Source organism: Hemicordylus capensis, chromosome 5, assembly GCF_027244095.1.
Source record: "Hemicordylus capensis ecotype Gifberg chromosome 5, rHemCap1.1.pri, whole genome shotgun sequence".
Taxonomy (NCBI): domain Eukaryota; kingdom Metazoa; phylum Chordata; class Lepidosauria; order Squamata; family Cordylidae; genus Hemicordylus; species Hemicordylus capensis.
In genome coordinates this window covers 21,009,810-21,022,842 of record NC_069661.1, presented here as the reverse complement: position 1 = coordinate 21,022,842, position 13,033 = coordinate 21,009,810, and the positions used below count along the sequence as shown (strand labels likewise).

Genomic DNA, 13,033 nt, shown 5'->3' with positions numbered 1-13,033 from the left:
ACACTATGTTGCCGTGCATGTTTGCAATCCACCAACTTGCAGCAAGACATGGGGGATTGGGTAGAGCATTTGCCATATGATGGAAAAGGACTTTTCTCAGAAAGCACTGACTCAACAATGGAGTCTTGGAAAAAGTCAAAATACACAGCAAAGACTTTTATGGCATCAGCAGCCTCAAATACTATGATATCCCATTGGTCACATGGCCAACTACAGTTGTGTTCCACATTCAGGCATCAGGAAAGAAATAATTTTAGGAGGCAATATCGCCCCATCAAGAGTTTTGGACAAAAGCATAAGGAGCATGCTACTAAATGTAATAGGGACCAGAATAAACAGACTCTTTGATGGGCAGATCCATCCACTGCAATTAAAACAAAAGACTCTAGTAACACTTCCCAGAGCACACAACATCAGCTTTGTGGTTGCCAACAATTCCATCAAGTTGCCAAGTTATGTTCAAGCATGGCACCATATAAAATCAGACCAGTGGGTGCTAAAGATTATAGAGACTGGTTACACAGTAGAATTCAAAGCTTTACCTCCATTTACCAGAATGAGGCACACAAAACAAACTCCTGTGTTATTGGAGGAAATTCAGGTGTTACTACAAAAACAGGCAATTATTCCAGAGTGGTGGATGGAAAGAATGTCCGGATTTTATTCCTGATTCTTTCAAATCCCAAAAGGGATGGGGGCATATGGGCAATTATGGACCTGAGAGAACTCAGTGTGTATGTGTGGGCACTCAAGTTCAGAATGACAACATTGCAGGGAATATTACATATACTTTGCAAGGAGGAGTGGGCAGCAATGTTAGACTTAAAAGATGCGTATTTTCATGTGGGAATATGGGAAAAGCCATCGCAAGTATCTAAGATTTACAGTGGGCGATGTAGCGTACCAATATACTGTTCTTCCACTTGGTTTATCAACTGCACCATGTGTATTGACAAAAGTGATGGCAGTCATGGTGGCATACTTAAGAACAGAAGGAGTAGTGATATCCTATATTTAGACGACTGGCCAGTCTTCTTTGACCTGCGATTGGCAAAATAAGCAGGTTTCGGGAGGAGTGTGCTAAAGTGGGTGCTGCCATAGCTTCAGGGGCTACTGTGTCCACCACCGGTTGGGAAGCTGGCTAACCACCCATTCATTATGAACGCAACAGATCATGATCCAGATAAACAGGTTGCTCACCTGTAATTGATGATCCGGTAGTGATCTGTTATCTTCACAAGACCCACCCTAACCTCCACACAAAAGTAGCACAAAGCAAACATACTTAATACCAAACATACTTACCTTACACTAAAGGATCGTCAATGGATGGTTTTCTGCAAGAAACTGAATAAGATGACGCCCCAACTGCTGAAAATAATAATGGAAGCACAGAGCACATACAGGGCAGAGGGAGCATCATGAGGAGCTAGCCAATCTATCCGTGAGGTCCCTGCGCAGGTGCAGAATCCATTCATTATGAATACAACAGATCATTACCCGATTATCAGTTACAGGTGAGCAACCTGTTCTTTTCTGGTAATGTATCAGAGGACCAAAATATATGAGTTACTGTAGTGTGTGTGTGTGTGTGTATGAATGAAAATCTGTGTGGGGAGGAGCGGAGACTTTAGAAACGCTTTTTCTTCCCAAGTTTTTTGTCTGAGAAATACCACCCCCAGCTGCTGTTTTCTCTGTATGAAAAGATCCAGGACCCTGGAGGATCAGGAAATGCTAATCATTTTTAGCATCACCTGTAATTTGATCCTGAAAGAAGTGCTTTAGAGCAATAGTCCAGTTTCATATTATCCTTCCCAACACACCTTTATTATTTATTTATTTATATATTGCCCCAAATGCAAGTCTCTGGGAAGGTTACAACAATACAGTAAAAACAACAAATTAAAAGGTTAAAACATTACAACAATTTAAAATTTAAAACAATGTTAAAACTATTAAAAATCATCAAACTATTAAAAACAGTATCTAATGAAAAGCCTGGATAAACAGATGTGTCTTGACTGCCTTTTTTAAAGTTGTAAGCGATGGGGAGGTGGCTGGGAACCACAGGGATGCCTGCTTGGGAGAAATATACCAAGGAACAAAGGATTGTGGGCATCAGTAATTATCTAATGTCATCATCATTAATCAACAGTTTTCAGAAAGTGAAAAATCAAGAGTAACCGGCCATAAAGATGATAAAGGAAGAGGGATGTGGAAGAGAGGCATACCAGGAACAAGAAATGAAGAGACTCCTTGGTAATGTAGAGGAGGTCTAGGGTTGTGCAGTAAACATGATCAGGTAGTTCGGTCCCAGTGGGAATTTATTGGGACATGGCACCTAGTAAGTGTGGACTAGATATTGTAAGGGCTAGTAATTATTTTCATCTTATTTGAATATTCAGTTGAGTAGCTTTGCTTGCCTCACTGCTTCTTTGAGTTTAAGCATCCTGGTTTACTGTATTATCAGTGTTTAATTTTGCCTTGAAAATACTTTTGTTAACTGATAGGAACCTTGACCTGGAGGGACAATTGATCATATGTGCTATTATGCTTGCTCCCAAGAAGTTGATTTAAATGGTGCTTATACAAGAGAAATCAAAACTGTTGCTAATATTGTAGGTCCTTCACACTAAGATTGTTTAGTGGTGGAGTATGAGACCTTGGGAAACAAAATCTACCTACTGAGCAAGGCAGAATTATTTGTCATCATTTAATATCCATGCACTTTAATCAATACAGCCTAGAGAGTGAAAAATCTGAAAACAGAATAAACAAGTAAACAAAGCATAGAGGCCTCATTCTAAAGCTATAAAACACACATTCCTATTGACATTCAGAGGCAATGTGGGGAGAATGCTCCCCTAATAAGACTGTGATAATCCAGAAAACTCTACAGCACAATGAGAAAAATTACTATGAAATATCACTTGAGATGAAAGAGAGAGGATAGCCACAAAAACAATTGGTTTATTCTCAGTTCCATAGAAAATTTTGTCAAACCTCCTGCTGTCTTGAATGAGAATTGGTTGTAAAATAGCACTTGCATATTTTCATGGCACAAATTTGGACTTCCAGAAACAACAGCAAAATAAGCCTTGCCCAATACAACTAATAAAGCACGAGGACAAAATGATGTACAAAATATAAAATTGTATTTATTCAAATGGTGATTTTGTAAAACATCAAAGACCAATAGAAGTAAAATCTCACAACCGCCCCCTCACCCAAAGCAAAAACTGTTTTTTAAAAAAAAGGATATAAAATGAAGCATTGGGGTGGAGCTGTAATTGGCTGCACAAGTCTAAAGAACCTATACCCCCCTGTCTCCAGGGCTACGTGGCTTGCTTTTGGAGCCACCCACGAGAGCAGAAAATATCACTTAACTGGCGGCAAACTTAGCCACCACTGGTATCTGGAATGTGTCTGACGGAGGTGCCCAACCCAGCATCCTGCAGGGAAGCAGCCCCACCGCCGCTGCTCAGTTGATCTACACGCATGCGCCATGGAATCCATTTGAGGGGTTAGTACAGCACAAACCTGCCATACTAACACTTCAGACTAATCCTCCATGCGTGTGCCAGTTTGTCGCCAGTTAAAATTTTCCCACCCACACCCACCTTGGAGCGGTGCTCACCAATGGCAGTGAGAGAAGGAGCATGCTGTTGCCACCACCAGGGTAGGGAGCACACCGCCACTACGGTGTGTGTGTGTGAGTGTGTATTTGCCCGCCCATCAGAACATGGGCCACCTATGCCCTCGCTACGCCACTGTGAAGCATCTGATACATAATCTACAGAATATGTACCATGAGACCAGAAGATTGCTTGTGACAGAAAGAAGACCGGTCAGAACAAAAATACAGGTACAGTGTTGGTTAGTGATATACTGACCAGATATATTTCAACCTTGCTAGTCTTCATCAGTGGTCCATTCAATGAACTGGCATTTACAGACTTGCACACCTTTTCTCAATATTGGTTTATATCAATTGTTGCTCCTCATTCAACAAATTATTTTCACTATACCCACTGATCTCTCTTCTACAGTTGCTTCTTGTAACTAATTCCACAATGGTACCTTAACAGGTTATCTCCACTGTGGTACTCTAGAGCCTTGAAGGAAAGCAATCTTACAGAGGAAAAAACCTATTGAGATACCATTGTAGAATTAATGATGGGATTAGTGAATGGAAACCTGCAAGGTCGAAATGAGTTGGGGCAGTCTATCACTAACTAATGTTTTGCCTGTATTTTGGTTCTGAACTGTCTTCTTTCTGTCCTATGCAACCTTCAGGTCTCTTGGTACATATTGTATGGATTATTTATTGGATACTTCATTTCTATGTCCTTTTGGAAACCAATTATTTTGCCTTGGTTTTTAGCCTACTTTCCAGTAGGCTTATGAGATCACCCGGCATTCTGTGTGTATGTCCATCCGTGTGTCCCCCACATCTATTTTGCAACGCCTGGACCAATATGAACCAAATCGGGTACAGTTGTAGGGACACCAAGGGACACCTCAATGGTGTAGTTTGTGATGATGTCATCCACCCTGATCTAAGATGGTGGACGCGTAAACTTTTGAGGTGCAAGTGGGCTAACTTGTGAACCACCTAACCGATTTGAACCAAATTTGCTACAGCTGTAGAGACCTGTAGGGATGCCCAATCCTCTTCAGTTCAATATGGCAGCCACATGAACATCAGAGGCACCAGTGGGCTAATTTGTGGACTGTCTAACCAATTTAAACCAAATTCGGTACAATTGCAGTGAGGGACACACAGGGACACCTCAATGGCATAGTTTGTGATGATGTCATCACCCCAATTCAAGATGGCAGATGCGTAAACTTAGGAGGCGTAAGTGGGCTAACTTGTGAACCGCTTATCCGATTTGAACCAAATTTGATACAGCTGTAGGGACACATAGGGACACTTCAATGGCATAGATTGTGACAATGTCATCCAACCCTATTCAAGATGGTGAACACGTAAACCTTTGAGGCGCAAGTGCACTAACTTTTGGACAGTCTAACCGATTCGAATCAAATTTGCTACAGCTGTATGGTCAGTTAGGGATGCCCCAATGGTGTAGTTTGTGATGTTGTCTTCCACCCCGATCCAAGATGGTGGATGTGTGAACTTTTGAGTTGCAAGTACATTAACTTGAGGACAGTCTAACCGATTTGAACCACATTTGGTACATCTGTAGTGAGTGACACAGAGGGACACGACAATGGTGTAGTTTGTAATGATGTCATCCACCCCAATCCAAGATGGCAGACACATGAACATTTGAGGTGCAAGAGATCTAACTTGTGGGCCTCGATTTTAACCAAATTTAGTCCAGCTGTAGAGACAATGAAAGAAAAGTAGGCTGATTAGTTCTTACTAGAACAACTTGTTTTTATTGTTTGTTTTTTTGGAGAGATTTTACTTTATTTTATTGGTCTTTGATGTTTAATGAAATTATTATTTGAATAAATATTATTACAAATTTGGACTTCGACATAAACTTCTCTGGGGTTTCCAGCTCCTAACCCATAGATAGTGCTGATAGCATTAATGCAGAGCTGTTACCCAATCAGAATCTTTGCCAATAAATTGTTTGTGCTTTAATCAATGAATATGTTAATTAAATCTGCTAATGTGTAAAAACAATAGTTAAGAAGCAGATATTCTTCATTTAAAGAAAATTAAGATTAATTGGGGCAACTTTTTAACCAGACAAGAGGGTTTAAAAAAAAAAAAATCAATTAACCTAGCCAATAAGTCAACTAAAGCTGCAGTCCTTAGTACAAATCCTGGAAAGTAAGCTCCACTGAGCAGCATAGTGAAATTTCCTTTGAGTAAGCAAGCATAGGATCATGCTGCACATGTCACAGCCCTATTTTAAAGGTGTGGAGGCATCAAGTCCGCAGGCAGACTTTGTGTTCCCATTCCATCCCTCTACTGCTTCCCTCACTCTCTCTTCTCCATTTTCTGTGGTCAGCAAGACTTTAACTTTGCCTCATAATAAGCAGAGGGAGGAGGATATGTGAGGGGACTGGTGGTAGGAGCTGAAGTAGTTGCATTTTGGTGCTTTCATACAATAAAAGGTATATCACAGTCTAGGAATGTGCATGGAACCGGCTGGCCTGGTTTGCTTCGAGTCCGGACTGGACTCAAACCCGACCAGCCCAGTTTGGTCCAGCCCCCCCTCGAACTTCCCCCCAGCTCAGTTTGGTCTGGGGTGGGGTTCGTGAATATTTTTGTAAAAAAAAAAAAATTTTTTTTAACCTTACTTCCCCTTGGAGGTGGCGGGGTGGGTCTACAGATGTCTCCTCCCCTGCCGGTTCTCTTTATGCCCCCTGCAGCTGGTTCGGCTGATTTTCGGCCTTCTCCCCTCGGTGCGGTGGCCATTTTGGAGGCCACGTGCCTGTGCAATTGGCCTCTGTATGGCCCGGGCCATGCAGAGGCCAATTGTGCAGGCGCACGGCCTCCAAAATGGCAGCAGCGCCGAGGGGAGAAGGCTGAAAACTGGCCAAAGAGTGGCTGAACTGGCCAGAGGGGGCCATAAGGAGAGCCAGTGGCGGGAGGGAGAACCTCCATGGACCCCCCCACCACCTCCAGGAACTCCCCCAAGGGGGCATAAGGTAATTTTTTTGGTATTTTTAAAAAAACACCTTCGCGAATGTTCGCGAACCCCCCGAACAGTCAAGGGGTGTTCGGTCTGGGGTTAGACCAAACAGGGGATGGTTCTGTTTGACCTCGAACCTTTGAACCTAACAGGTTCGATGTTGAATGTCTCGAATGCAGAACCTGTTTGCACATCCTTATCACAGTCTCCAGTTGAGGACCTGGCAATTATACAATCCTAAAATTAATTTCTTAATAGACTAATATAGGAACCCAAATTCTGGATTAAAAAAAAACTCAGTACTGCAACAACCTGTTGAACAAGTTAAATCAATGACTTAGATGGGCTTATTTTCTGTGATAATGGCTAATCATGGAGAAGAGCAAAAAGCTGCACAAGACATTGAAGACCTCAAGAAACTTTGCTCAGCCCCTTCTCTGGCTTCTGCGGTGTGATTAGGAAGTTCTGGCATACTTTCAACCCTATTTTCAAATGCTAAGAGTAGAAACTTGGGTTTTTTGGGTGGGGATGGATCCCTTTAAGATGCTGAATTCAGTTCCAGTTCCAGTTCTTTGCATGGTTTCCACAGTATCACAGGGAACCCCTGGTCTAAGTAATTGAATCAGGAGATATTTTCTTTATGAACACTCAGGTTGCTCTCTTGCATGACCTAAATCTTTGCACCTACTGGCATTCCAAAAATAATGTTCATGCAAATTCAAAAGACAGAGGTGGTGGGGCGGGGCTGTGTGTGCTTTGTCAGCTTCACGTTTATAACTCATCTGGAACTGTATGCCCTGCTTTTATGCACTCCGTTAATATACAGACTATTTCTCACAGGTTTTCTCCTGGTGGATTAAATTTAAGCATCAGAGCCAAGAGCAAAACATGTCAGTGTGGATCCACAAAGTCATCCTTTCATGTTCACTATTGTCAACAAATCATTAAGACAACATTGCTTGGTAATACAGTATACATCCATGAAAACAGACTGGGGGTGGGGGAAAGCTTTTTAACCATGATTTTACCAGTGAGGGGAAGGGTTGTAACTCAGTGGTAGAGCACATGGTCTGCATGTAGAAGATCCAAGGTTTAATCTTCAGGTAGGACTAGCTTTAATCTTCAGCTAGGACTGTCTGGAACCCTGGAGAATTGGTGCCAGTCAGTGTAGACAATGCTGAGCGCAATGGACTAAGGACTCTGTAGAAGGGAACTTCATACATTCATGAAAGTGAGACTTAAAAGATCCCAGGTTAAATCCCTAGCATCTCTAGGTAGGGCTGGGAGTGACCCCTGTCTGAAATTCTGGAGAACTACTTCCACTTAGTGTAGACTTAGATGGACAGATGGTCTGATTCAGCATAGGGCAGCTTCATGTGACTTAATATGCTTTTAAACTATATGTGTGGAGTAGGGAGTTATCTATTCCTTAACAAAGCTACAACACCCAGGATTCCCATTGTGATTGTGGACAATGGAAGTTATAGTCCAACAACAGCTGGAGACCCAAGTCTGACGACCCTGCCTTAAAGGAAACCTGAAGAGATAAAATGGATAACAATTTATGTGACTCTGTGCATATCTACATTGGCTTAAGAGTCACGTTCTTTTCCCAGGGATCTTTCAGAACTGTAGTTCTGAAAGGAGGTCTAGGGATGTCTAACAGAATACAGCTTAAAAAAATACCTATCACTACAGAGTTCCCAGGCGTCCTTTGCGGCCAAAGCGCCAGTTCGGGCCGAGGCTTTGCAGAGAGAGGAGCTCTGCTTGCGAGCTCCACTCTCCTTCTCCAGTTACCAGTATGGGTCCCTGATCGGACTTAGAAGGTTAGGACTGGGCAGCTGGGAGGGCGGGCGGTTGGTGGCGGGGGCGGCCACGGCGGCAGTTAGCTTGGGCCGATTCGGCCCCTAATCAGGTGGGGGGGCGGCAGGGGGGGCTGGTGCACAGCCCTACTGGACAGTATTCGGACCATAAGACGCACCCTCATTTCCCCCCCACTTTTTTGGGGGGGGAAGTGCGTCTTATGGTCCGAAAAATACGGTAACTAAAAAGCCTGGAAGTCTTTCTTGGAACTCTGTCAGTTTTGTTAGAAGGGAAATTACTTCCTGTATCCCGCTCGTCTCTTGGTTAGGTATTTCACCGGACACCAGTATCAAGTTTCAAACAAAGCTTTATTTCAGTGCTAGCAAAAGCTTTGGGGTGCTGCCGCCTGCCCAGTCTGGCAGGGCACCCCCAATTTTATACCCTTGAGTAAACAACTTTTGCACTTGCGCATCACATACAAGCTAAAGTGTTTCTTTAACCCCAAAGGTTCCGATTTGCCTGCAAGTGTTATGTTTTCCATTTACACTCTTAAGAAATCAGGCTTGTAGCCTTGGTTTCCCCTCCCTGTTGAGACATACCCTTATTTTTTAAAAACATTTTTTAATATCCCGCTACATACTTAAGTATCTCCTCACAACAACCCTGTGAAGTAGGTTAGGCTGAGAGAGAAGTGACTGTCCCAGAGTCACCCAGCTAGTATCATGGCTGAATGGGGATTTGAACTCGGGTCTCCCCAGTCCTAGTCCAGCACTCTAACCACTACACCATGCTGGCTCTCTTAAGCAGTGCCCTCATAAAATATCCTCAAGGCGTGGGGGTTATCTACCAACAGCTGCAAGCTTCATTGATAAGGCGTGTATCATAGTTAGCTAAGTGCTGTGCAAACCAACCGTGCTTTTGGGCTGTTGAGAGCTATTGTGAATAATATTCCAACAGTTTCATGCAGTTATTTGATTCAATAAAATTAAACTACAGAATGTTCAGCTCAATCTTATACCTGTTTGCTCAGAAGTTAGGTCCTATATATTTATGTTGTCCTTCTTGTAAGGAATGCAAGGCAGCATAAACCGTTCTCTCCCGCCTCATCCTTACAAGAACCCTGGTAGGTAGGTTGAGCTGAGGAAGACCAATGGTTAAAATGTATTGCATATTTGTCAGAAAATAAATTACTGTCCTCCAGCACCAGTTAGAGGCCTGCCTCGCCCCAGTTTGGGCAAACTTCAACTAAAATGCTGCAAGAAATGTGAATCCCTCTCAGTTCCCCAGGAATCCTAGTTACAGATGCTGATGTTTATTTTTGGTTAATATCATGGAACATCCCTTCATGCATCTGTCATGTTTTTATGGTACAGGAGAGGACCGTTTGGGGTGTGGGGTCTTTTGGTTTGCTCCTTTGTTCAGCTGGCACAGTGTTTCCTCTGGGATGACTTGTTCTTCCATCTCGAGTCAGTTGATGACTCCTCAGGGTGAAAGCAAATTTGGAGGAGTGGGAGAGGCACGCTGCTGCACAGCCTGTACTTCCTCTCTATCACACACACGTCTTTTTTTCCTTTTTGTTGTTGTTAAGTAACACTGATTCAGTCCCAGATATTTATCCTGTTTTAGAAGGATTTATAAGCAGGCCTCATTTAAGCAGATTTTATGGTGATTTACCTCTTCAGGGAAGCTTCGGAAGGATAAATAGGATGGAATGAGGGAATATTTTTTATTGTCTGAAGATGAGCCTGATGTTTTATATGCATTTGTGTGCATTTTATAAGTGGCAGAACTTATGTTTGGTAACCCTATTTGCAATAGATTTAGGAAAATATCAGCATTTGAGGAGATATGCCTTTTGGCACATTTGTTACCCTCAGGATACTTATTTTTTCTTTTCTTTTTGGAGGCCTTAATTCCTTCATTATGGCATCTGAACCATCCTAAGAAGTAAATACTTTTGCAAGTCTTAAATCCTTTTCTTTTAAAGCATGCTATTGTTTAGTATAGGAAAATATTTCTTTCTCCTGTTTTATTTTAAAGAAATTAGCTGTGCCAGTATTTCAGATTGTGCAGGAACGGACTGAGTATGTAAGAAAATATTAGATTAATACTAAAATACTTTAGAAACTGCTTCCCCTCATGTGTTTCATTGCAATCCCTGAGACACACTGAGGGAACACTCTTAATGGTACCAGATGACATGCCCCACAGCCTTAGAAGAAGCAAGAGCTTCGTCTTCGCAAGGAGCCAGTAAACAGCTGCAGCATGCAGGGAAGGAGAAGCATGTTCACTTCTCTTCCCTCCCCACAAAAGCCCCTTTTCAAGTCCAATAATATGTCGCTTCCTCCTCCCCTGCAGCAGCAAGGCAAGTCTGGTGCATGGTTAGTTTACTGGCTCCTTCTGAAGACAAAGCTCTTGCTCTGCCCTTGCAAGGCTGCAGGGCAAGACAGCCACCGGCTGACATCCAGACTAACATTGCACTGGTGGTGCCAGGGAGAAGGGGCAGTTTTCACTGATCTCTCCTTCCCTCTGAAGCCCACTGTGCCTCCTCAAGAGATGGTGCATGATGGTGAGGGACATATTTTTTGGAGACACTGTGAGCTTCAGAGGAAAGGGGAAATTGGTGAAATCTCCTCTCCTGTGTAGTGTCAACTGGTCTTGTGGTAGCAAGCATGAATTGTCCTCTTTGCTAAGCAGGGTCTGCCCTGGTTTGCATTTGAATGGTAGACTACATGTGAACACTGTAAGATATTTCCCTTAGGGGATGGGGCTGAGGTTCCAGGTTCCCTCCTTGGCATCTCCAAGGTAGGGCTGAGAGAGACTCCTGCCTGTTACCTTGGAGAAGCTGCTGTCAGTCTGTGTAGACAATACTAAGCTAGTTGGAGCAATGGTCTGATTCAGTAGAAGGCAGCTTCCTATGTTCCACATTGTTGGGCTGGATGTCAGCCACAATCCATGCATCCATTTCAGACAGGTGAGATGTTCTCTGTGGCTGCCCTCTCGAATATGGAACTCCCTCCAACAAATGGGCCTGTCATAGCCCAAACCTGAGCACCCTTTTGGAAATTAATAAGCTACTTTGGGCTGGCTTTTGAGGCTCAGGCTTCCGTCTGGAAAGGGAGGAGAAATTCCAATGAATCTGAAATGCACTGTAGGAAAGGGGGAGATTACTTTTGATACTTAATCCCACTATAAACCAAATCTCCTCTTTCTCTTTTTTTCTAAAAGCCTGGTTAGAAGCCAAACTCATGCTTATGGGAATCAAGTACTGCTACCCCTTTTCTCTTCCCTCCTCTTCAACGTACATTTTAGATTTCTCCCACTCTCTTTTGCTGTATTTAGTTAGATTTATAGCCTGCTCTATTTTAAGGGCTCGTGGTTATTTATGACAGGGGTTCCCAACTCCCCCCCACACCCCAGATCTACTACAACTCCCATCATCCCTGGCCACAGTGGCTGAAGGGATTATGGGAGCTGTAATCCAACAACATCTGGGGAACCAAAGTTGGGGAACTCCCACTATAAGAAATGAGTTCTTATCTCTGAAAGGGTCACACTCCCATTCCTAGATGAATTGAACCTTTCTGTGTCTGAAAAATAATTACCCTCATTTGGGTATCTTTTCACATCTCTCCTGTTCTTCTTTGTGTTTTCTGTTGAACCTTGATTATAAGTCAGGTTTCACACAGATGTTGGTAAACAAACTAGTTTAGTATCTGGGCTCCTTGTCAAGGCTCTTAGGGCCAAACTATATGTCACCTTAAGCTGGTGGTTGGGGCTGAAATGCTTAATCTTTACTACTATTACTACTGATTTTTATGTACCACTCTTCAACCAAAGTTCTCAAGGCAGTTTACGTAGAAAAATAAATGATACATAAATAAGATGGTCCCTTGTCCCTAAAGGGCTCACAGTCTAAAAAGAAACACAAGGCAGATACCAGCAACAACCACTGGAGAGATGCTGTGCTGGGGATGGATAGGGCCAGTTGCTCTCCCCCTGCTAAACATAAGAGAATCACTACTTTAAAAGGTGTTTCTTTGCTCAGTTAGTAAGGGTAACTTTACAACTTAAGCAGCGGCTATGGAGGAGGTGATCAGGACCAGAACTGTGATGTGGGTGTGAGAAGACCTACATCGGAAACATGGTAAAGGGTAAAAGCTTCTTCCCTTGCCATGGCCCTGGTCCTAATTATAGCCCTTGTGGCTTCTCTTTAAGTTATAAAAACCAAGCAAATCAGTCCCAATCATGGGCTAAGTATTATATTTGGCCCTTAGTGCAAGTCTGCAGCAGGTGTTCTCTTAGTCCAAGGGAAGAGTGGGGAGTGAAAAACTAGATTCCAGGTTGTGTTTAAGAAGGCAGTGCACAGTTTATTTTATTTAATACATTTATATCCTGCTTTTCTATAAATTTATAAGCAAAGTGGCTAACAAGAAATAGTAATAATGCAATAAATTACAACACAGTTAGTATTAAAATATGTCACAGTAAAGTGAGCAAAATGAGGATGAGGCTGTAGGTCAGCGGTAGAGCTTCTGCTTTGCTTGCAGAATATCCCAGGTTCAATCCCTGCCATCTTCTCCAGGAAATTTCTGCCTGAAACTTTGGAG

General features: G+C 42.8%; 1 protein-coding gene across 13 annotated transcripts in view; it reads left to right on the top strand.

The window, feature by feature from the left end:
• The window catches only part of MAPK10 (mitogen-activated protein kinase 10), a 335,464-nt gene that overhangs the window by 24,465 nt on the left and 297,966 nt on the right, over positions 1 to 13,033 (top strand). The window contains exon 1 of one of the 13 annotated variants that reach the window (XM_053253749.1): positions 2,240 to 2,259. The exons of the other annotated variants lie outside the window; for them this stretch is intronic. The gene's annotated coding sequence lies outside the window, so the exon portion shown is untranslated. Of the gene's footprint in view, positions 1 to 2,239; positions 2,260 to 13,033 lie in introns of those variants that run through there. 13 annotated transcript variants of the gene reach the window in all.